The 26,658-nt window shown below is 41.3% G+C and overlaps 1 protein-coding gene across 2 annotated transcripts in view; it reads right to left on the minus strand.

Annotated features, from left to right (window-relative positions):
• C1H12orf42 (chromosome 1 C12orf42 homolog) overlaps positions 1 to 26,658 on the minus strand; it is a 253,372-nt gene that overhangs the window by 196,690 nt on the left and 30,024 nt on the right. The window contains exon 2 of one of the 2 annotated variants that reach the window (XR_007354013.2): positions 18,866 to 20,482. The exons of the other annotated variant lie outside the window; for it this stretch is intronic. The gene's annotated coding sequence lies outside the window, so the exon portion shown is untranslated. Of the gene's footprint in view, positions 1 to 18,865; positions 20,483 to 26,658 lie in introns of those variants that run through there. 2 annotated transcript variants of the gene reach the window in all.

The raw sequence follows: 26,658 nt of genomic DNA on the forward strand, positions 1-26,658 counted from the left end.
GCTCTGAGAGGGAGGGACCTGGCTGCAGAGACCTGAATAGAGGACCTCATTTGGAGCAGGGGTGGGGAAAGGCCAAGGAAGCTGGGGAGTTCTGGCCTAGGAAAGCCTCAGGCTACAGGCCTGGAAAGGCCTATTGGGTATGGGGGTTGCAGGGACAGCCACAGGTAGGCAGAGGCAGCAGGTCCAAACCCAACCTTGCCTGTGATGAGTGGCTCATACTGCAGTCTGGCCCAGGGTGCGGGGGCTAGCTGGTGACTGGCAGGAGCCTACAACTGAGGTGAGGTAGGGATATTAGGTGGGGGCTCCCCTGGGAGTGGGAGACCCAGAACTGTGGGGTACCGCCAGGTGGTAGCACCCAGTGAAAGGGGCACCGGGGTCCTGGGAGGGACATGGGAGCCAGCAGCAAAGTGAGACACCGGCCTGAAGAGGGCACTCTGGAGGTTGGAACACTAATTCCCTGAGATGACCAGCAGGAGGCGCCGCCGGTGAGTCTGCACCTGGTTACACTTCCATTACTTGCAGATTCAGGATGCTGGTTACCGATTTGGTAACCTCACCCATACACAGATGCACTCCAGACTAGAGCTCTCCTCCTATTTCAAATGGACTCCATCTACCCAGGATTGAGTGGAATGAGATCTTGTATCTTTACTGTTCCTTAATGGCGAATTGTCAGGATAAAAATCCTATGGTCCTAATTGTTCTCTCGGTTTTCTTCTGTGCTGCCCCTCACACTTGGGAAGAGTTCCACATAAACATCCACAAAACTACCTCCTTGTCCTCCTTCACACTCTCCATTGCTGTGATGCCTACAAAAAATTATCAGCTGGGCAACTGGTATACAAAGATCAAAGCCTATGGTACTGACCAATATTGTCTCATTGTTTCCTTGTCCCCTTTCCCCCATCTGTTTGTTGTATCTTGCCTTATACTTAGATTGTAAACTCTTTGGGGCTGGGACCAGCTTTTTGTTTTTTATATGTATATCACATAGGACAACAGGGCTCTGGTCCATGCCTAGGACTCATAGGTCTTCCCACAATACAAATAAACAATAATAATCATAATTTTAGACAATGAAGTAGACTAGCAAGTTTCTAGTCAACTTCACTTTCATGTTCTCATGTACTAACACAATGCTGAAATGTAAGGGCTGTGAACTCTGCAGGACAATATTTGCTTCTTTAAAAGAAGTATTACATATTTCTTCACCTCCTCAATTTCCTTTATGGCTTAAAGGTTATAATGTTGTCTATAGACAAATGCTACCTATGTTTAACTGATATCCTCAAGATCAGCACATGTGAAGCAACAATGTGGACAATGCAGAGATTCCAGAGTATTGTAGCTTTCTTGCTAAAGGGGTCCAAAAAATTGAGGACATCCAGTGAAAAAGGAGTGATTTACGAACTTTTACTATTCTTTCTGTGTCACTCCAATTTTCCACAAACCACAATGAAAAATTACAATAGTACTCAAACTTTATATTTCACATTTGGGGTTTTTTTGCCAATGCATTGATATTTTTACAAAATACAGGTTTAAAGCCCCTGTTAAACTGTAATCTGAAATACAAGTTAATCTATGGAATCATGAACTGAGACTTCATAATAAATGAGACAGTGATAGAAGAGTGAGAACTGTAAACCTAAACAAGGCAGTTAACAATTGACAAGAATTTGCATTCCCTGCATTGAAAGCAATTTGTCACTTTCATGCATCTGAAGAAGTGAGGTTTTTTACCCACGAAAGCTTATGCCCAACTAAATCTGTTAGTCTTTAAGGTGCCACCGGACTCCTTGTTGTTTTTGTCACTTCCAGTTTCACATAACTTGCCTACATTCAGCATATGGAAATTGTGAACAGTATGGACTATCTCTAGCTTTCTTTTCCTTGTTGATACATTTTCCCCTAAAATCTAAAATGATAAATTCCAGTTGAAAGCCTTAGACTAGAAAAAGGTCACATAAGAAGTTACAATTGATCAGTTCATAGCCAAAAAAAAAAAATTTTCAAAGCAAAATGGAGTTCTGAACTTTTTCAATGAAGGGTAGTCTCAAAATTGATGTATAGAGTATTAAACCATTATTGCTATAAGTCTAGTTATGCAACTTTTTATTTTATTATTCAATAAAACTGTGTTTCCTTGAGGTCAAAAGTTTTTTCCTTGAGACCCATATTTCAGTTCTTATTGTTGTGATCCTTTTGATGTGTACAAAGTAGACTCTAGCTGGGAATCAGGGGTTAGAACTGCTGTGCTAGCAAGGCTCAGTGTTTAGAGGTTCCCACATTTTTACAAAGCACTCACATTTTCAGCAGGTATAGAAACAGAGTTTTTACCATCCCACACAAAGCACATTATTTAGCTTAAGTATATTTGAAAAAGAAATATGACTGCAATCAGATTTCAAATTTAACAATTCCATTATTTTTCAGTGTGTTTTATGCAAAATTTATAAGCAGACTAGAAAGAAATATGGAACTTCTAGGGGTTAAATGTGACTCATTGTAAAGAATGCGCCCTTTTCAATAACACTTCTCTCTTGATTAACTAAAAGCCAGGCCTTGTATATTATACACAATCCTCTTTTTAAACAAGGCAGACTCCCACACCACAAAGATACTAGAACAGTAAATATTGATTTTCTTGACTGATGGTACATCTCATGCTACCCAGACCATTCAAGCATCTGCTTGTTACCACAAGCTATTCCCTTTGTCAAGGAATAAAGCAAAGTGGCGTTACGTGCTATCGGTTGTGGATTGCAAATACTTAAATACATTTCTCAGAATGAAAGGCACCTTCTTTTGATTTTTTTTTTAAGTGTTTGCTTTAGCCCCATACACACTCCTAGCACCTGTACTTTTCAATGGTTAGTTTGCCAAGATCACTGTGGTTTTCTTGCTGGCTTCTTTATAACTGTTTATTATAAGTAAAGCACCTAGTGAAGCCATAAATTATTGATTTTATTTATTTATTTATTGCTAGGAAAGAAAGAAAGAAACGAAAACAAAACCTCCAGATCCTGGTGCAAGTTTTGCATGTACCCTGATACATTAACAAATGCTAAATATGAGATTATAAAACAAGTGTGATGTATTGGGGAAAAGGGTTGGCTTGTTCACTTGTATTTAATTATTATTTGGGACGTCTTTTTCTCTTGATTTTTTGGGGTGGCTCCAAAACCATGCCCTGCTGAAAGATCACCACAACAGCGTAAACTGGGCAGGCATTTATGCCTGCTAAATACTTCAGAAGTGAGAGTGAGGAGGCTTTAAAGCACTGAGCACACTTTTACTGCTCTACAGATGCTAAATTACCAGCACTGCAAAGTAAGAGAGGCTATTCAATGGGAAAATGTATTTTTTTCATTGAAAAATTGTCTCTTTTTTGACCAAACTAGAAAAGAAGAAAAAATCCCCTCTCTCCCCCCAATTTTTCAGTTTATAATTTTTCCACACCAGCACCTGATGGGAGGAGAATCACCTAGGCTGCAAGTCGACTATTTGCCTTTCTCTGCAGGATGATCGGCTTCCCCCCACCCGCCGCTGGTTCCTCTTCCCTAGTGGGAGGGTAAAGTCATCTTCCTCTCCTCATCTTCCTCCCATCCAGAGGAAAACGGAAATGTTTCCACCTGCTTCTTCTTCCTCAGCCAGAATATTTAGTCAACAGAATGGGCTGGTCAGTTCCCTCTCCCCTTCTGGCTTTCCATAGTGGGGACAGAGGTTGGAAACACAAGGGTGGTCCCCTGTTGTACTAAATTTAGATAGCAGATAGATTCTAATGGTGTTAACACAACCCAGTCACTGTCCAACATTAAACAGTGTTAAACAAGGTTCAGGATTTGGTATTCAGAGACCTTAACCTGCTTAGTACCATGGCAAGGACACCATTAAACAGCCTTTTAACTTTTTATTAAAGATACAGAAAAGAAGGGGAAAACAGTTAAAGCATTTGAAATGCAAAGTATTAAGAAAGGATTTCATTTTAACAGCATCCCCCCTTTCCCTTTAGCTGGAGCGAATCTTTGGAAGAAAAATACCTCTGGCTTGACAGTCTTTTAGCTGGTGTCAAAGATAACTGTTCATTTGAAGGAAAAGCGAAGTCGTCAGTTGAGATGGGCTGGAGCTGTCATTGTTGCTGCTGTTAAAGTCAGATCCTGTTTCCTAAAAAGACTCTCTTTGGCCTGGTTGGTCAGGACATCTTTTAGGATCAGGATGAAGAAAGTCTGACATCCCATGAGATGACTGGGGTGGCAGCCATGATGAAAACTTGTTCCAGTAGCCAATTTTTCTCCCCAAAGTCTCCTTCCTCAAGGACCCACAAAGGGGTGTGCTGAACAGAATTGCCCATCCCATCATTATTTTGTCCACCAGTTAGGCCTAGTTTCTGACCAATTTTGGTTCACCGATTTCTGGTTCCACAGTTTTCTTGCTTACTAGGCATGATCACAACACAGTCTGTGTTATATCAGGAGGACTTTTTGTTTAGACTAATTCAGTCTGTTGCCATTTTGGACCTTTTCCCGTCAACGTTTGTTGTTATAGGTTATCATGAGAATTTATGAACTTTACAACTGAGATCACAATTGGGGTAAATTTGTAGGCCCAATTATTATAATGCCCCTATTGTGCATACATACACACACTTATTTGGCTGGCTATTGGCCTGCTTTCAGACATGAAGTCCTTTCAGGTACATTTATCCTCCTTGTTACTATTCTCTTCCCACAAGATGATGCTATCACTTCCCTATAGAACATCAGTACCCGGCCTTGATGCTAATCAACAAAACCAGTGGGCTTCCTTTCCTGTTTTGCTGCACCTTACCACTGCATTTAAGACTTCATTTAGCAAAACCCAGCCAGAGGAGATGACACATTTAAAAACCTCCTATTTTCTTATTGTACTAACAGATCTGATTACTTTTTTCATCAAAATGGATAGAAAAGTATTCACTGTGCAAGGAACATGAACCTGAAACAGTAAGTGAGATTTGGGGAGGAATTGGTTAATCTAGGAGTAATGATATTCAATCAAATAACTGAGCAAATGACTTATTAGGCTGAAAGAACTATATATATATATATATATATATATATATATATATATATATATATATTAATGGTGAAATTTATTAGACTGCATTCATTAAAACGAGTGTGTACCCAACAATTGAGAATCTGCTGTAACAAACATTATTGAAATGAAAGACACAATGTGGACATATAAATCAAGTCTTGTCCACTCCTGAGAAGGTATCCTCTGAGGAAGGCATCATTTGGTAATGGTTAGAGTACAGGACTTGGAATCAGACTTGGGCTCTATTCTTATCTTTGCCGCTGGCTTCTTGTATGCCATTGGGCAAATCACTTAATGGGCCCGTACCTCAATTTTCCTATCAGTAAAAGGAGGATAATACTACTTGGCTAACATTGTAAACTGCTCCAAGTCCCTAGCCTCACAAACCCCAAATGCATATATCTCCCATGCCCATGTCCAAAGAATAATGATTTAGTAATTGTCCTTATGTGCTTTGAAAATAAGGAACCAATACATGCAAGTGGGGTTTTAAAAAAAGGAAATACGAAAGACACATGGGAGAAAAGAGACATCCTCAAAATGCAATAAAGCTATCTTCAAAGTCTGACATAGTGAGTAAAAAATAAACTATGCCATGAACACAGTCTTCTTGCTTGTAAAATAGGTCCACATATTAAAGATCTGAACTGTGGTACAGAACTTCCTAAGATGCTGATTTTCTGGTTTTATTTTTTTGGGTGAAGTAATCATAATTCAATTACTTAAAGATTTATTACGAAACACTTTGCCCACACAAGATTTTTCAGTATGTAAACACCATACTATTACAGGCCTAGTATTTCAGATTTCATTAGTCAATAAAGCCAGGTTTATTTGTAATAAAGTTAAGCCCTTCCAACCACTGACCATGGAAACCAGATTTTGAAATAATTCAGATTTGTGTTTCTGTTCTTTCTAATTAAGGGTAATATCAGGAAGGACAGACAGTGGGTAGCATTGTTCAAGCACCATGGATTTAAGCAAGAAAATCTGATTATCAGCTCATGTCAGAAGCCAAGCGATAATGCAGCTTAGCATTTGTTTGGGCTTTTTCTTTAGCCAAAAGATAATTACTGTTCGTTAAGTCTTACGTAAGTGTATCTAATATCTGTGGTCCTAAAAATTATGAATAGTAGAAGCACACAATAGGCAAAGAAGAATTACTGTATTTATTATTTACTTGGGCTGTTCCATCAAGATAATTTCATTAGCCAGGAAAGTTAAACTTAATGTCAAAGTATAATTTCTTAGAGGCCAAAAAGTTAAATATCAATTCTCATGCAACTTGTATGAGAAGTTGCATTTTTATCAACACACAAAAGCCATATTAAAGTAACACTAAGATCCCAGTCTTGCCATTCTTACTTAAACAAAACTCACAATGACCTTAATGGGAGTCATCTTGCCGTAGTATTGACTGCAGAACTTGCCTTTAAGATCCATTTTTTTTGCTGTGCTGAATGCCTTCAGCGTCCATTGACTTCACTATGTTCCCCATCGTGCAGAATTGGACCCTACGTTTTTTTAACAAACTGACAAAATCATATTTCAGACCAAAAGTTGCAGCTCTGTTTCTAGGTATTGGAAACTAATATGATGACATGTTCATTAAACAATGCAGGAGCATTGTTACCCTGACAAATGTTATGTTTTATAAAAAGACGTTTTATGAAGTAGTTAATAGGGATATGAGAGAGGTTCGTTCACACTTATGGCCTTAACAACCCTTCTGCTTATAGGAGCAGATAGAATTGGCAAATGTTGGTCAATAGGAACCAGAAAGCATGACACTGAAATGAGCAAAGAGGATCCTAAGTAACAGAAGCAGCAGCATCCTCAAATTGAACCTCTTGTGAACACCATGTGCTTAGGTCCCTGTAGGCTTTGGTGGGGTACTATAGAGTCATGGCTACTCCACAGGGAAATACCTGATGGAATTTAACCTAGTGGCTAGTTGAAAATTTACATGCACATTTTCACTGAAATTTCAAACTTCAATGAAAAACAGAAACAATGTCAACTAACTTTTCTTCACTATTTGGTGTACAGTCTTGACTGGGAAGAAGGGAGGAGAGAGTGTGTATGTGTAAAAGTGGGCAAGGGGAGTGAGCTCATGTCACTGACAGTTATTGCAACCTTAACTACACTTAAACACATTTTTGTATGTGTGAGAATTTCCTTAGTTTTAAAATAATCATAACACAATTCTGGGTAGTGAATAAAACTGGGGGAGGGGGCAATTCTCCCCCTTCCTCCTGATGTCCTAAGATCTGCAGAAGAAGAATCTCACTAATGCGTATCTTCTACACTCTTAGGAGGGGAGCCAGTCTCCTGTAGACTTTAGGAGATACACAAAGTAGAGATCCGCCTAGGTATATGAATCAACCACCTGGCGAGCCTTATGACAAATTAATTTGACAAAGTCAACTCTGACCATCTGTATTTGTCCACAAGCCAAATACTTCCACAAACCAAATACTGCCTTTAAAAGAATTGACATTTACACAACCACCTCTCTATGCAAATTCTATATAGCACTTTACAACAGGCAAAATGGTCGATTAGGTGAAATGCACAGTAGAGATGAAAGCTAAACAGCTACATGTAGAGAGAAAAAAAGCAATCTGAAAAAGACATTTGGAGCCATCTGCAATAGGAAATAATTCACAGCTTAGAACACAAACAGATGAATACATGTGTGAAGTAAAGGTGATGAACTTGTTTTGACTTTCAATGAAAGTTTTTGTGAAAAAATGTGTGGAAAGTTTCTGCTCTTTTTCCATCAGCTATATTACCAAGTAAAATACAGTGTTGGGGCCTGTTTGTTAGCAGTCATCCATTCTAACACTTAGAATCACAGGCGCTGAGCATCTCACAGGATAGGACCCTAGTTTACTAATATTTAATAGTAAGAGATGGAACCTACACATGAAATGAAAATACAATATCAGTAGCTGAGAACTGGTCTCTGAACTGGTACTCAGAAGATTTTCACTCAGGCCCTGATTCAGCAAAACGCTCGTGCACATGTTTAAATTTAACCATGTGAACCGTCCCATACTACTCACATGCTTGAAGGTTAAGCACATGCTTATGGATTTTGTAGAATATGGGCTTCAATAAGTATTATCCAAAAAGTCAAATACAATTTTTGGATAATAAATTATTAGCCAATCAAAAGTAGAGGACAAAACTAAAGGGAAATAAAAGCTTTTTTATTCAAGTTATGCAATACAAGCATACTGTGAACTAAAGAAGATGAACTACAGATGAAAAAATAATCCGCCTTTTGTGCACCATTTATATAACAATTCCAGGCTATAAACCAATGATATACAAAAATGATTATGAAATTAAGATCTCTTTTGCAGGAAGGAATTCAGAAATACCTTGTCACCGTGACTTTATTGAATGTAATTATAACATTTGGATTAGTGCAAATGTGTGTGTCTACTGGAAATTAGCAATAAACAGGGAAGGTAGTATTAAGGTGTAACCTAAGTTAGTTACTTCAAAGAGACAGTTTTTATAAGTAATACAATACCACACAAGAATTAAGAAAAACCTGCAGATGAGAAGCGAAAAAAGAGAAATAATCATTAAATACTGCCTTGTGTTTATTTTTTATTCACAGATTTTAAGGCCAGAATGATCTATTATGATTATTAGTCTACACTAGGGCTGTCAAACTATTTAAAAAATTAATCGCGATTAATCACAAGATTTAAAAAAAAAATTAGTTTTAATCATACTGTTAAACAAGAGTACAATACCATTTATTTAAATATTTTGATCGTTTTTCTACATTTTCAAATAATTGATTTCCATTACAACACAGAATACAAAGTGTACAGTGCTCATTTTATATTATTTTTATTACAAATATTTGCACAGTAAAAAATTAAAAAATCATATTTTTCAATTCACCTCATACAAGTACGATAGTGCAATCTCTTTATCGTGAAAGTGCAACTCGCAACTGTAGGGTTTTTTTTACATAACTGCACTCAAAAATAAAACAATGTAAAACTTTAGATTCCACAAGTCCACTCTACCCTACTTTTTGTTCAGCCAATCGCTATGACAAGCAAGTTTGTTTACATTTACGGGAGATAATGCTGCCCGCTTCTTATTTACAATGTCATCTGAAAGTGAGAACATGTGTTCATGTGGCACTTTTGTAGCCAGTGTTGCAAGGTATTTACTTGGGCTGTCAAGCAATTAAAAAAATTAATCATGATTAATTGTGCAATTAATCGCACTGTTAAACAACAATAATAGAATACCATTTATTTAAATATTTTTGGATGTTTTCTAAATTTTCAAAATATTAATTTCAATTACAACACATAATACAAAGTATATAGTGCTCATTTAATATTTATTTTTGATACAAGTATTTGCCCTGTAAAAAAACAAAATAAATAGTATTTCGCAATTCACCTAATAGAAGTACTGCAGTACAATCTCTTTATCATGAAAGTTGAACTTACAAATATAGAATTATGTACAAAATAAACTGCATTCAAAAATAAAACAATTTAAAATTTTAGAGCCTGCAAATCCACTCCGTCCTACTTCTTGTTCAGCCAATCGTTCAGCAAAGAAGTTTGTTTACATTTACAGGAGATTATGCTACCCTCTTCTTAGAATCATAGACAATTAGGGTTGGAAGAGACCTCAGGAGGTCATCTAGTCCAACCCCCTGCTCAAAGCAGGACCAACCCTGACTAAATCATCCCAGCCAGGGCTTTGTCAAGCTGGGTCTTAAAAACCTCTAAGGATGGAGTTTCCACCACCTCCCTAGGTGACCCATTCCACCCTCCTAATGAAATAGTTTTTCCTAATATCCAACCTGGACCTCCCCACTGCAACTTGAAACCATTGATCCTTGTTCTGTCATCTGCCACCACTGAGAACAGCCTAGCTCCATCCTCTTTGGAACCCTCCTTCAGGTAGCTGAAGGCTGCTATCAAATCCCCCCTCACTCTTCTCTTCTGCAGACTAAATAAGCCCATTTCCCTCAGCCTCTCCTCATAAATCATGTACCCCAGCCCCCTAATCATTTTCATTGCCCTCCGCTGGACTCTCTCCAATTTGTCCACATCCTTTCTGCAGTGGGGGGCCCAAAACCGGACACAATACTCCAGATTTGGCCTCAGCAGTGCCGAATAGAGGGGAATAATCACTTCTCTCAATCTGCTGGCAATGCTCCTACTTTTGTAGCCGGCATTGCAAGGTATTTACGTGCCAGATATGCTAAACATTCGTTTGTCCCTTTGTGCTTCAGACATCATTCCAGAGGACATGCTTCCACGCTGATGACCCTCATTAAAAAAATAATGTGTTAATTAAATTTGTGACTGAACTCCTTGGGGGAGAATTGTATGTCCCCTGCTGTTTTACCCACATTCTGCCATATATTTCATGTTATAGCAATCTCAGATGATGACCCAGCACATGTGGTTCATTTTAAGAACACTTTCACTGCAGATCTGACAAAACGCAGAGAAGGTACCAATGTGAGATTTCTAAAGATAGCTACAGCACTTGACCCAAGATTTAAGAATCTCAAGTGCCTTCCAAAATCTGATTGGGACGGGGTGTGGAGCATGCTTTCAGAAGTCTTAAAAGAGCAACACTCCAATGCGAAAACTACAGAACTTGAACCACCAAAAAAGAAAACCAACCTTCTGCTAGTGGCCTCTGACTCAGATAATGAAAATGAACATGCATCGGTCCACACTGCTTTGGATTGTTATCAAGCAGAACCTGTCATCAGCACGGACACATGTGCCCTGGAATGGAGGTTGAAGCACGAAGGGACAGATGAATCTTTAGCACATCTGGCACCTAAATATCTTGTGACACCAGCTACAACAGGGCCATGCGAATGCCTACTCTCACTTGCAGGTGACATTGTAAACAAGAAGCTGGTAGCATTACCTCCTGCAAATGTAAATAAACTTCTTTGTCTTAGCAATTGACTGAACAAAAAGGAGGACTGAGTGGACTTGTAGGCTCTGAAGTTTTAAATTGCTTTGTTTTTGTACACTTATTTCAGTTACAACATAGAATACAATATATATGAAAATGTAGAAAAACATTCAAAGTATTTAATAAATTTCAATTGGTATGCTATTGTTGAACAGTACAATTAAAACTGCGATTAATTGTGATTAATTTTTTTAGTTAATCGCGAGTTAACTGCGACTAACTGACAACCTTAGTATTTACGTGCCAGATATGGTAAATATTTCTATGCCCCCTCATGTTTCAACTACCATTCCAGAGGACATGCTTCCATGCTATTAACGGGTTCTGCTCGATAATGATTCAAAGCAGTGCAGACTGATGCACATTCATTTTCATCATCTGAGTCAGATGCCACCAACAGAAGGTTGATTTTCTTTTTGTGGTGCTTCAGGTTCTGTAGTTTTTGCATTGTAGTGTTGCTTTTTTAAGACTTCTGACAGCATGTTCAACACCTCATCCATCTTAGATTTTGGAAGGCACTTCAGATTCTTAAATCTTGGGTCGAGTGCTGTAGCTATCTTTAGAAATCTCACATTGGTACCTTCTTTGTATTTTGACAAATCTGCAGTGAAAGTGTTCTTAAATTGAACAACATGTGCTGGGCCATCATCAGAGACTGCCATAACACAAAATACATGGCAGAATGTGGATAAAACCACAGAGAAGGAGACATACAGTTCTCCCCCAAGGAGTTCAGTCTCAAATTTAATTAACACTTTTTTTTAATGAGTCATATAGAAAGAGATGTACAGAAAAAAAATATTTTTTTAGTTTAAATAAAGTTGATAATAACCCTCCCCAAAATAATCACACTATGACTGTTAATAATAATTAAGGCTAAGATTTAGTCATGGGTATTTTTGGTAAGAGTCATGGACAGGCCACGGGCAATAAATAAAAATTCAAGGCCCCGATGTGTCCATGACTCTTACCAAAAATACCCCTGACTAAATCTCTACTTCCAGGGCCCTGCTGCTCCGGGGCGCCCCTGCTGGTCAGGGGTCCTGCTCCAGTGCTAGGGGTTGACTGCCCCCCAGCCACTGCTCCTTGGGGACTGCTCTCTGGACGTCCTCCAGGTTCCCTGGATTGCTGCTCAGGCCCTCGCCAGAGCCAGCCACATCGGCCACTTTTCCAGCAGTCCCAAGAGCTAGATGCCTGGAGCTCCTGAGCAGCAGCCGGTGCAACTACCCCCAGGGTCACCCCCAGGACTGTTGCTTGGGCAGTCCCCGGGACCTGCCACACTGGCCGCTGCTTGTATGGTCCCTAGAGCCAGCTGCCAGGGACCGCCCGAGCAGTGGCCGGTGCAGCTGGCTCCCAGGACTGCTGCTAGGGTGCTCCCAGGAACTGCAGCCAATGGGAGCTGCGGGGTCGGTACCTGTGTGCAGCAGTGCACAGAGAGCCCCTGTCCCCGCACCCACCTAGGAGACATTGCCAGAGGGGCGTGCCAATCGCTTTGGGAGACATGCCACCCAAGGTAAGTGCTGCCCCCCTGACCCCTCCTGCACCCCAACCCCCTGCCCCAGCCCAGAGCCCGCACCCCACACCTAAACTTCCTCTCAGATCCTGCCCCCCTCACCCCCTCCCACATGCCCACACCCTGCCCCAGCCCAGAGCCTGCACCCAGCACCCAAACTCCCTCCCAGAGCCTGACCCCCACACCCCCACCCCCTTCCGCAATTGAAGTACCTCACTTTATTTTCATTTACTTCCTATTACTTATAATATAGGAGAAGGATGAAGAAAAAAATGAAAAACAGGGTTGGGGGGAAGAGAAGAGAGAATATTCTTTTTCTTGGCTGGGTCCTGGGTTGGGGGGGAGCCCCAAAAATGAAGCTGCACACAGCTGCCCACTTACTCTAAATCCACCACTGACTCCTTCCCTCCCTGGATACCATCACTGCTAGTCAAACCTATTCATTCATAATGATGTTGCTCTATCACAAAAAAGCAGATGCTTTTCTCTTCCCTAATTGTGTTCTGTGATGGAACAATACCAGAATGAACACCTTACCAGGATATCATTGTAGGCAGGCAGGATCAAGCAAAGTAACTAGGAAATATAGGCCAAATACAGTTTTTAAATCTGGATCTGGAAGTTCTCAAGAGGGAAACATACCTACACACAGAGAAGGAGGAGAGACTAGACATAAGAACCCTGTTTCTGGATTGGTTACTACTTTGTCTATAGAAAGATGAGGACTTGCACATTGGTCCATAGCACTGTTGCCACATCACAGAAATAATTACCTGCATAAGTTAAAAAAATTTTCTTTTTACTCTTAGGCATTTGTAACACAATTATCAGCATACTCCTAATGGCCCTGATCTTTCGAACATTTATGCACCCAATTAACTTTGCTCATGTGAGTAGTCCCACAACATTCAATTAAACTATTTGTGTGAGACAAGTTACTTGTGCTTAAAGGTTTGCAGGTCAGTAGAACATCTGGGTATTAGAGGACTGGAATGATATTTGGCACAGCCTGTCAATCAGTCATTCTGAGAGAAATTTATTTGGTAACTAAACACCACATTGTCCTTTTTCAAGTTACAAGTTATTTAGTTATACTGATGGCCAAAGGTATGTTGTAGGTATAAAGTCCATCTGAGTATCGCAATTCCTGACTATCTATAAGTCTAACATACATTCCTCCCTTTTCTCTTGATGTAAATATTACTATTATAAAAACATCCTTGTTAATTTTTTTTAAAGTGATCTAAAAATTAACTAAATATCTACCATATGGAGGGTTTTTTAAGCAAACACTTACCATTGTGCAGTGCCCCATTGTTTTCACTCCTTCAATAGATGTCTTTTAAAAGTACACATAAAGAGAATGAGACGCTGTGTCAAACCTACTGGCACTGCATGTTTAAACACCTGCTTCTCTTCATCAGCCCTTCATAATATTGTTAAACGATAATTATACATACTGATGAGTAACGAATCAAAATACTGTAATCTGTCTTGAAAGGGTTTGTACTAATATTACAAGTACAGCATTAATAGGCTATTTAGCCTGTTCTTTTGAAAGAAAATATACCTTCATATACAGATATCTCAAGTGAAAAAAACTTGGAAAAACTTACTGCATGTTTCTCCCTGTGCTACATCACTGTATGTTATATGGTTCACTACTTCAGATATATGTGTAGTCATTTGTTTTATGTATATATTTTACTATTTTTGAACTTTACCTAATAAATTAGGCCACATCCATAATTAATGCTGCTATTTTGTCCATTTATTTTCTTGGAAAAATTGAGTCACGTACCTGAGCCATTTTTAGAATGTTTGTTGTAGACACTGTGTTAAGGCTGAGTTCCATTTTTTAGTCTAACCACCCTTTTTATTTCCTCATAACTTTAAAGAAAAAAAGATTTTTTGGAGATGAAATGTTCTATACTTGGTCTGAGCTTAGTCTCAACAAGTCAAATATTGTGTGTGTGGGGGGGGGGAGACCACAAATACTCACCAAAGATTTATTTGAATTTTAAAAAAAACACCATGTTTCACCGGTGGTTGCTAAGCCCTTTTATTCACTTTCAACAAATATCCGTGCAAGTGAATGCCTGTGCACGAGAATGTTTGCAGAGAGTATTCCAAATATTCATGTGAATGGATGAACTTATGATGGTAGGCACTGAACGTGTTAATATTGGAGGTCTCTCTGCACCCAGAAGTGGTTCTGACACTGATGTCACATGTCCCGGATAGCACAAATAAATCACTTACTCTTACTGAACCCGCATGTGCTTCTGTGTGTTCCTTGTTCCTGCCTGCACCACACCATGACACGGTGTGAAATCTGGGATTCAAATCCAAACCTCTGGGCCTATCAACACAGCACACGCACAAATATTTGTGCCAGCAATGATCACATCCCGACAACTCCTAGTGGGTTTGGGAGACAAATCACTGACAGTGAACACTCAGCACAAGTCATGGTGATGAGCTCGTAGGCAATCTATAAATTGAAATACAGCTACGTGGAACCATCTGTCAAATGGTTTGGAATAACAAACGCATTTGTTAAATTAAAATCAATGACTATTGATAATTTAATCAATAGAAAAAGGGGCCAAATTCAAATTCTGGTGTGACTAGTTCACTTGATAGTCTCAGCCCAAAAGTTGGTTTGTTTTTTTAAAGTTTTAGCAAAATTGGCTCAGCAGTTTGACTAATGCACTGCGGCAGTGGGGGAAGAAGGGGAAATACCCTTCCCATATCTTATGTTCCAGGTGCTATTTTTCACTCTCATGTGGCTCAAAAATAACTGAAGCTAGACACTCCACGCTGGTTGTGTTTCATAATTCTCAGTGAAGCAGGGGTGAAAAATTCATGTTTGGGAAAAAAACTGGTTGCAACTACAGTAAAGAACAAAATTGTCAGACACACAGATGAACATAATTAGTTGGGGAATAGTCAACATGGTTTCTGTAAAGGGAAATCATGCCTCACCAATCTACTAGAATTCTTTGAGGGGGTCAACAAGCATGTGGACAAGGGGGATCCAGTGGATATAGTGTATTTAGATTTTCAGAAAGCCTTTGACAAGGTCCCTCAACAGAGGCTCTTAAGCAAAGTAAGCAAAGTTAAAAGATAGGAAACAAAGTGTAGGAATAAATAGTCAGTTTTCAGAATGGAGAGAAGTAAATATTAGTGTTCCCCAGGGGTCTGTACTGGGCCCAGTCCTATTTAACATATTCATAAATGATCTGGGGAAAGGGGTAAACACTGAGGTGGCAAAAATTGCAGATGTGGAACTCCTTGCCAGAGAATGTTATGAAGGCCACACTATAACAGGGTTCAAAAAAGAACTTTTAGATAAATTCATGGAGGATAGATCCATCAGTGGCTATTAGCCAGGATGAGCAGGGATGGTGTCCCTAGCCTCTGTTTGCCAGAAGCTGGGAATGGGCAACAGGGGTTAGATCACTTGATGATTACCTGCTCTGTTCATTCCCTCTGGGGCACCTGGCATTAGCCACTGTCGGAAGACAGGATACTGAGCTACATGGACCTTTGGTTTGATCCAGTAGGGCCGTTCTTATGACTCATGGTCTCCATCACCATAGAAGCTAAGCACCTCCCAAAAGTAAACACAACACAGAAACCTCTTCTTTTCCTGCCTACAAAAATCAGGCTTGGTGATCTTTTTATTTTTAAATGTTGGTTTTTAACTGGATGGAAGTGAGACAGTCAACAGCAGCACCCTGGTGATACCAAATTTAATATGGACAAAAAGGAGAATCAGGGTCAGAAACACGTTAGGCTGTGACCAGCATGAACCAGCCAATGCCTGTTAATGGAACACACCTAAACAAGATATGTAGGATTTTATCAGTTAAAACTGAAAAACACAAATAATACACCCTCAATACCAAAAAGAAATCAGTGTTTATCCAATAAACACCGGTAAAGCACCCAAAATGGTTACTTGTATTTAAGGGCTAGTCTACCTAGTGCAGTAACAGACTACAGGGTGTGATTTATAAAGCTAACTACCATGTTGTGCATTAATTGGTCTGTGGAGACCGTGCTGGTGTGCAATGAAGGTTCTCTAATATGCTTTAATGTAGAGCTGTTTGAAACAATACTACATTAAAATGCACTTCGGAACTATAAGGCAGTATACTCGTCACCCGTCACGCCCTCTTGTGTCGGGGACTGTGATGCCCTTATTTCCATCACCTGCTGCAGGCCATCTGCCTCTCACCAGGTCTTCCATAGCTCAACCCTCCCACAGAGTCACATAAAGTTCATTCCTCATCGGGGGTAATGAAAAGGTCCAATGTGAAACTTCACAAAATATCCCAACATGAAAGAGCCTTCAGCTTCTATCCCAACTTTTGGCGATGCTTCAGACCATCTTTTGGGGTCAGTCTTCAGCCCTACCCTGGGTTCAATATTCTTTCTGTTGGGCTTGCATGTCAGGATTGGTAAGGGAACCTAGGCCCACCCTCTACTCTGGATTCCAGCCAATGGACCCTGTATTAAGCAGCTAGGTCCGCTTCTTCAAACATGCTGCTGTTTCCCTGAGTTGCTTCCTACCTCCAAGAACCTTTGTGCTGCTTATCCCCAGCTTGTACTTAACACAGCCTCCCTTTGGTTCTCAGGCCTTTGGCTTCTCCTTTCTCTACTGAACTAACTACTCTTCTGCCCTGACCTGCTCTCTGTGGGTTTCTCACCTGTCTCCTCTGCAGTTTGTCCCTCCACCCCCACCAAGTTCCCTCAGCTTCTTTATATGGGCCAAGTGTCTATTGATTATCTAGCCCCACCCCCTCTGGCCATGAGGCAATCTATCAATCACAGCGCACTACCTGGCTCTTAACCCCTTGACTAACAAGTGATGGGAGTAAGCACCGTCAGAGGAACATTCCAGAGATTACATTAATTACCAGTATATGCAAAAAGAATAGCCCTGAAAAACCCTGATTTTGGAACATCTACAGAAACCTCAGAATTTGCTAAAAATGAACTCCAAAAAATGAAATTAATAAAACCTGAAAAACAAAAGCCCTAAAGATGTGGCTTTCTTAAGTCAACTGTCCACAGGAGTTCAGTCAGTCTGGCTCTGAAAGCCTTCCACGTGCCCCTGTGGGTAGGGTCAAGAGCATCACCGTCTATTATCTATTCCGTAGACTCCAGACACTGGAGTCATCTGTTTTCAAAATCTGAAATCTCTGATTGCCTCTTGATCTAAAGCCTTAATTTCTACTGTAAAGATTCAGAACTCACTAACATATCACTGATTATCAATCCAAAAAATGCACTCCTGCTGCTGCTGCTGGGGGCTTGTCCACACTGCGCCGCCGTGCAGACAACGGAGGTGTGAACTGCAGAGTGCACCAAAGCTATGCCGCTAACTGCCCCATGGGAACACTGCTGGAGCAAACCAAAAGGTGCCCAGTTCGTGGCAATGCAGTCCTGTTTCAAAGAGGACTATGCTAATAGCCTTTTAATTCTGTGCCTCAGTTTCCCCATCTGTAAAACTGGGATAAACGATTTCTACCCCTCCTTTGTACAGTGCTTTGAGAGCTATGGATGTGGGGGGGGAGCATAGAGCTGTTAAGTATTATTATTATCTAGATGTGTAAAAAAGTAAAATTAGAACCCCAGGGACTCCTGGGTGTTTAAGTCTGGTTACATCCCTCCCTTACTAGTATGCTGTTATACTGTTTATCAAGGATGGTTGTAATATTAAACCATTATACTTTTAGAGTCTTAACAGATCAACCCTGTAAGACTGCACAGAAGCTTAACAGAAAGTGGGGTTGGCACCAGACTATCTGATTTAGCCGCAGGGGTTGTTCACATGCTGTTACCGCTACATGTTTGGAGATAAGCTAGTGCATACTGCCTACCCTTCAGACCCCAGCTGAGATGAAAATACTTTATATGAGAGAAATTTCTGAAAGGGAGCATTCTCAAAGGACCTGCCTCTTATCTGAATTGAAGTCACTTATACCTGGAGGGAAGATTATGCTTTTTTTTTTTTTCGGTCCACACATCTCGTTCCCTGTTGTATATTTCTTTCACATCATATGATATGGAGTAAACTCACATAACCCTATATGATAATGTCCTATTATTTTATGTTTATAATGTATGATTCATTCCCTTGAAGAGAAACAGTCCATAGACAATTAAACTATGAGTAGCTGGTAACTAGACCAGTTTTCCAACAATTTTCTTTCATCTTATTCAACATATTTTTTACTGTCACAATCATTTAGACCACTGTTTAGAAAGCAATCTTTAATGATGCTTCTAATATTTGTGTTTCATTTTGTTTCTCTCAGAACAAGTTAAGGTAATACAATGTGCAATATCCAGATACAACTACACAAAATTAACATTACAAACTAATTGTTCAGTACAGTTGGGAGTTTCAAAGCTGCCATTTGATTTCAGTGGACTCTACCTTTATGGACAAGGTGGGACGTTATTCCTACCAAATATTGTTACAAATGGAGTCACTGTCCTCATTGTTATTCCACAAGCCCCCTTTTGCCAGGGCTTATGAAACTGTACTCTGATCACAGAGAGCTTGAAATAAAAGAAGGATCAACTACCTGTACAGAAGCTGTTGGACAGTGATGGTATGTGCATTGGGGCAGATTGAAATCTCTACCTTCCAAACCATTTGGATGCCAGCTGCATTTTTGTGGCCTACTTTGCGCTGCACAATGTCTGTGAGGACAAAAGTGAGCCATTTTCCTAGGAGTGGACTCAAGACACTGATGGATTGCTGGACCAGTATACTCAACCAGAAAGTGCACCAATCATTTACCAGGGCAGGATTCACACGTGCAACAGAAGTCAGGTATATGTGCGCCCTCATAATGGGACTTCACAATGCAATGGAGAGAGGGAATGACATAGTATTTGTAATTATGCCACACTCATTCCACTATTCCTGGGGCTGCAATAGCTTGGAAGACTTTATTTTTATGAAATTTTATTATGCATTTCAGGCACTATTTATGTGCCTCACTGCACAGTTTCTGGATTACAGTGATGAAATTTTATACATTTTGTTATGCATGTTTAAGGCTAAGATTTTGTCATGGATATTTTTAGTAAAAGTCAGGGGCAACTCACAGACAATAAAGAAAAATTCACGGAAGCCTGTGACTTGTCCCTGATTTTTACTAAAAATATCCATGACCAAATGGAGAGCTCAGCTGCCGGGTCCCCACACTTTTCTGTAGTGGCTAGGCAGCTGTTAGGGCCCACTCTGAACTCTGGGGGCTTGGAACTCCATGTTCCCCCCACCACCCCTGCCAGCTGCCATGGGCTGAAGTCACGGAGGTCGCGGGAAGTCACGGATTCTGTGACTTCCCGCAACATCCATGAAAAAATCATAGCCTTATGCACATTACAGAAACTGGTCACGTACCTCAACACACAGTTTATGGATACCATGGTGTTGCATTTTATAAAATTAATGAAACCTGCTCGTGCAACCTCGTGTGCAAACTGAGCACAAGAATTGCCCAAAGGCTGCAGACATTGTAGGACAAGATAGTGTGGAGGGGATTCAGTGTGTGGCACTAGCTCTGGAGCTTGAGCCTGCAGTCTGGTGGCCAGGAGACTGAGCGACCTCTCAAAAAGCTCCTTCTGCTGTGCTGTCTCTTCCTCCCCCAACTTGTGATCATGGTCCAGGAACTGAACAGCCCCTTGTGCTGCACAGCCTCTCTTTCCAGCTCTCTTTTCCTCTCCGATACTCAGTGCTGATAGGCTTTGACCAAATGTCTGCCATCGGTTCATCAGAGACTTTCTTCCTTCTTGTGCATTGGTTGAGAGTCCGCACCCCCATGCTCCTGATCCCTTGCCTCTGCCCCACAGAGGCAGGACCTGACAAGGCAAGTGAAAGAGCACATTATTGTCTGACTATGGGGAAAAAATAAATTTCTACTAAGATCAAAGGATGATAACTTTTGTCATTTGGTTTTATTTTATTCACACACACACACACACACACACCCCATTGGCCAGTGTAGGTCCTGCAAGCTAAACTGAAAGCCAACACACATCCTGGGAAGATGCACATAGCAAAATCAATTAAAATAATGTATATGTCCCCACAATTTTTCCTGGGGAGTGAGGATTTCCTATCACAAATGTCGTTATGAGCTATGGTTTTACAATCCTTTCAGGCAGGGCAAGCTCTGGAGAATATTGTTGTTCTGGAGGTGTTAGAGTGTAAATCTGACCTTCTGTTCCAGGCCAGCGGAGGAGAACTATCCATCTATGGCAAGAAGACTTTTAGGTGGCTGATAACCAACTAGCACAACTACAAAGGGAGGGGGATCATGAGATACAGAGGCGGCCCTAACAAATATGCCCTGCCCCGGAATTTAACCAACTGTCTAGAGTTCCTACATCATGAAAAGTTCACATGTATCATCAGCTAGGAATGGGTGGAATTCATGGTAAAAATCAATAAGGTGCTGAATTCGGCTGGAGACACGTTACATGCTCCTTATAAGCACCCTGCATACCCACACAGATCTGATTGGCAGCCCAGGACTATATACATTCTCTGCTACCATTTGGACCCCTTATACAGGCAGATGTAGAGTAAATACAGCCTCGGGTACTATTTGGATTCAAAATACAGGAAGTCAGGATAGTCCCGCATGGCCAACCTTTAAGTTCCCTTTCTTGCAAGTAAAATGTAATATAAGGCTCATAAATCTAATACCCCAACCCATCTTTCTAACAGTAGGCATGATCTAGTAAAAATTCATCAGAGTTGTTTGTTTAATCTCCCCCGCCATTTTCTGGTATCTATTTTGAATCTCACGTGGTGTCTGGGGGAGGAGGGCATTAGGGAAGTGGCATGGATTTCACCCTCAGGAGAAGCACACTATGACCCTGGCTTGTATGGACAATGTAATTTGGCATAGCCCAGAAATCCATCCAATTCCTACATGAACAACAACAAATCCAGCGGACAAAACATACCAGGCTCTGGCACTTCTTCTGCTGCTGCTTCAGATGCAGGCTGATCTTCAATGCCATCCCCAAACAGGTCCTCTGAACACAGACCTACCACATGTTGTCACTGCTCAGGTGGCACAGCCTGATCAAGGACCAGTGTCAGCACCAGGGTTACCTTGGGTGCTTGATCTGGCAGCTACAGGTTCTCCCCCAGTGGTGCCTGTGATTGTGGAGTTATAAGAGTGCCATCCCTGCTCAGCAGATTGTATACACCACTGCAGGATCAGTGCTTGGTGTAGCTCCCAGCACCTGACTGAATTCCTCATCGAAGGCGCAGGTAGACACGGAGTTCCCTGAGGTCTGGTAATCATCCCTGGTTTAGCAGTAGTCAGTCTTGAGGCGCTGGACTCGCTCTCCACATTGATCGGTGCTCCAGATGATCCCCAACGCTGCAAGCCTCTCCGAGAGGATCATGTGTACAAAGTTATTTCTTGCACTCTTGTTGAAGTCAAATGTCTTGCTCGCCTCACACCAGAGATTTACTAGAATCCAGCTATGTTCCTCTGGCCAGCAAGCACTGCACAGGATGTAGGGGTTCTTCATAGTTCTGGCCATAGCTAACACACAATAGGGTTAACTGTTTTCAGTTGAGGAGTCCACATGAAAAGAAGGGGCTAAATGCCAAGCCGTTGTATGGGAACCAGGAGGTTGCTTCTGGTTACAGGGAATCAAGTGGGAAGTATGGGCATAGAAGGGCCAGGAGACACAGGCCTAGGGGATTGTGGGATAGCATTGGCAGACTCTCTGGACACAAGCATGGTGACCCCAGACTGGAGCAGCAGCCACACTATGAAATGACAGGTTTCAGAGGAGCAGCCGTGTTAGTCTGTATTCGCAAAAAGAAAAGGAGTACTTGTGGCACCTTAGAGACTAACCAATGAGCTGTAGCTCACGAAAGCTCATGCTCAAATAAATTGGTTAGTCTCTAAGGTGCCACAAGTACTCCTTTTCTTTTTACTATGAAATGAGTGGGCTTGGATCTGTGCCACAGTGGAACTCAGCCCAAAGGGAGTTCACAGGCCTGAGTCCTGAGAGGATTCTGGCTTGAGTCAGAAGGCCTTGTGTTTGAACGGCAGTAGGGTTTGGGCTTAAAACTGAGTCTCGGCCAGAGGTTAATATGCAGTGCAGACATACCCTAACAGGTAGCTTGAAAATCTGAGCCCAAAGGAACAAGTAACATACTGGGGGCTAATTGGGGCACTTGTGTAAATCCAAAGCAGCTCCATTGAGTTCCACAGAGTTACTTCAGATTTCAATTGAATATCAACTGCATTGTCGGTGCTCATCTCCTGTGAAAGTCAGCCCCTCGATGTCTAAAGTGAACCTAAAATTTGAGGCATTCAAAATTAGAGGTCACTTCTGAAAATGTGGGCCTAACTTTCCAGTCTTCCAGGTTGTGAGGAAAACCCTGACATTGTAAACTGAACTAAATGGTGGTCCAAAACCAAAAGTAATGCAAACTTTCCGCACTGATCTTAATGAGGTGCTTAATTCTAAAGGCTATTTGCACGTTCTTAAATATCAACATTGTTAGCCTTTTTTCCCCTGTTGGCCATCACACTAGAAACATTCAACTAATATAGCTTGTCTCAATTTGATATTCCACATGTTTGTAAGGACAATCTCATCTGCAAATAGCTAAATATTATGTTACTTGTGTATCCGAGGCATTTCCTACAAGCCTTAAAGGAAACATAAAAGTGATGTCAGTGGTGTCATTAGACAAATATTAGATTTGGGATGCAGCTTTTCAGAATGTGAGGGTTTATGTATAAAACTTGGTCCAGCAACAGTAAAGGCGCTTAAGTCAATAAATATCTTTGAATATCCCTAGCTAATATATTCTAAGTTTCAATTATATACTTAGATTTAATAAGTTACCTAGACTGTAAACTCTTTGGGGCAGGAGCTATCTTTTTGTTCTGCGTTTGTACAGCACCTAGCATAATGAGGTCTTGGTCCATGGTCGGGGCTCCTTGGTGCTACCACATTGCAAATCAATCATAATATCTCATAATGAAATACAGAAGTTAGGACATAGAGAGCAGAAACAGATTCCAGTCCTGTTCCTCTAAAATCAATAGCAACTTCAATAGCGTAGGAGTGGTCCCCAGATTAATGATCATTGCAAGAAATTCAAGGATTTTTAATTAAAAAGCCCACATAAATTCTGACAAAACACCTTGCAGATTTCTACGGACTGTGCAAATGACAAGGAAAGAAAAGTTTAGGTTAATTTTATTCATTCATTAGGTTTGCTTCCTCCATTTCATTATACTTCAGCAGCAGAAACTTCAAGCACCATAAAGTTTTGGGGTGGGTCAAGGAATGGCAGAATATATAGTACTATACAGTGGTAACATTTTAAAAATTTCCACCAGTTTCAAATTATTACCAGTGTTATCTGTGCTCCCCAGTATATATACAGGAAAACCTCAGACAGCTAAAAATGTGCATATTGGTAGAAAAAGGCTTGGCCTGAATCTTGGGTAGTAGTTTACATCAACGCAAAATGAGCCTCAAACGTGAACAAGTGTAATGTTTTACACCCACGTTGCACTCACATTGCACTGGTGCAAATAACTACATTAAGGAGAAGGTAACAAAGAGTCAGGCCCTTTAACTGAAACCACCTATGTATGCATTGGGCTTTTCATGTACAAATCAAGATTTTCCATTGTGAAGCCTAAATTGAGACAACACAATCAATAACAGCAAGAGACCACGAGGAGCAGTAGGGCCAGACTTGACACGCTGCACAACCTGAAGTCACAGAGGGACCCCACCGGGGAAACTTGTATAGGGCAAATTTGCAGAGGGCACAAAGATTTTGTGCATGCTTGCTACTTCCAAATATACCATCTTGGTCCTAAGTGCTAGAGTGCCAAGCCAAACCTCTTACTCTATGCATCTTAGACCCACAGCCTTCAGGCCTGGCCCAGTGTTTGGAGCTTCCCAGAGCTACAAGCCCAACCCAAAACCCAACCAAAACCAAGCAAGACAAATGGGGATTCTGGGCCAGGAGATACATAAGAGGGAAAGTGTATCAATATCCTCTTTCTTCCCTAGCTTCCAAATTCTATTCCTGACATGGGCTGAAATTTCTCTCCCACCCCCAACTTCCATGGACTCTTCTCATTGAGATTCCTTCAAGGCCCTTGTTCCCTGACACTGCTCCTCCCCGCTCAGCTGTGGCCTAGCAGAGCTTCCTTTGCAGTCCCTCTTACTGGTGCTATGAAACTCTAAGTGGAACAGCCTCTCTGCCTCCATGAGGCAACTCCTGTCCCAAGCAAAGATTCCTCCAAGGCCCGCCTCCTGCCCAAAGACACATCTTCTTCTCTACCCTCTATGAGTTTTCTGTCACAAGCACAAATTCCTTTGGGCCCACCTTCCTAGGGTCTGTTCCTGTTCCTCCTCCCCACAGTTGCTTCATGCTACCCCAATGGGGCACATCCTCTACCACCACCTCTTCCTTGCTGCTACCTGTCCCTACATGCCCTTTTCACTCAGCCATCTTCCCACCCAGCCTGCCCATCTCTACATTCCCAGTCCTCTCAGCCCACCCCCATCAAGCCTGCCCTGTCCTCCTATCCCACACTCATCTGTGAGTAATGGGAAAATTTACAGTTCAAGTTTTTGCTAATTGTATATGTTTATAATGTATGAAGGATGGAATGATTTCTTAGGAAGGGCACCAAGCTAAGCAAGTCCTCATGGGGCCTAGCTGTTCTTGAATCGATCCTGGTGAGTACCAGGTTAGGGAAATAGAGACAAGGGCTGGCTGGAAAACAATCATTCCGTTTTGCAAAAAAAATTGAGGTTTTTACTTTTGTTTTCATTCTGCATCAAAATGAAACTGAGACCTTCCAAAATTTTCCACAACAAAGCCCAGAGACAGATCCACCTAAAAACAGCCAATAGCCAGGACACTCACCTGGGATGTCCCAATCAGGCATAGCAGTGACTTGAACCCAGGCTTCCCTAACCATTAGCCATTCTCAGGTGGGGCTTTTTCTCTCTCCCCAGAAAATTCTATCTTGGACCTGAGAAATCTTCCCCACTAAAATTTTGTTGCAATGTTTCCTCAGAAACTTCCATTTTCTACAAATTAGCATTTTCCAATGCAAAAATGTTTCACTGAAAAATTCCTAACCATCTCTAGTGGAGACAGCCTGCTTGGGTGTGAACCACATAGCTATTAAGTCCAAGGCATTCACTCCAATTAGAGAGTAGGTATTGTAATTCTGCAAACAGCACGCCACAGCAGATAGCATTTCTTCTCCCTAACCTTAGTTGAACCGTGATGCAGCACAATGCTAGGAGCAGGGTTTGTCAGCTCCCTCTGCCGGGTGGCCAGCTCTACAGCTGTGGAGCCAACAAACTGTAAGCTCATGTCTGAACAATGGGTAGTGTTTGTTATTTTTAAAGTCTTAGTGGAAGAGTGCAAATTATTTTTTACAAGAGATATTTAGTATCCACTGGCAGAGTGAGAACACACTTCTATGGACAGTCTGTACAAAGAAATGCCCACTGGCTCTTGACAGTCATACTTTCTGGGTCACATGACCTCCTTTGACTCAAAGACACGGATGAGGAAAAATTAATCACAAAACTCTGAATTTAAACTCACATGGTGAGACTCATTCTTCCTGCAAAGAGAAGGAGTCAGCACCAATTGGCAGGGGGCAAGACCTCTCCCTCAGACAGAACCACAAAGAAGTCCAGGCCCTAAGGCAGCCATGCTCAGTGAAAGCCCCTCTGCGCTAGTATCCAGGCTCTGACTCTGCACAGACAACACCGCCAGCTCAGTGGCAATGCTGCCATGGAGTTTCCCTTCTGTAATGGTACTCTGTGAGGTCTCCTGGGGGCTCAGAGAGAGCAAAGTGCCAGCTAATGCTGCCCTTGCCCATTCTTTCTGTATAACATCTCTATGACAAGTAAGGTTAAGAGTTTGTCACAGAACGAAAGATAGCGCTCCATTTAGTCCCAAAACTCCGCTACGTGGTTTGCACTGAAGGCCTTCCACA

The sequence above is a fragment of the Caretta caretta genome, chromosome 1, assembly GCF_965140235.1.
Source record: "Caretta caretta isolate rCarCar2 chromosome 1, rCarCar1.hap1, whole genome shotgun sequence".
Classification (NCBI taxonomy): Eukaryota; Metazoa; Chordata; order Testudines; family Cheloniidae; genus Caretta; species Caretta caretta.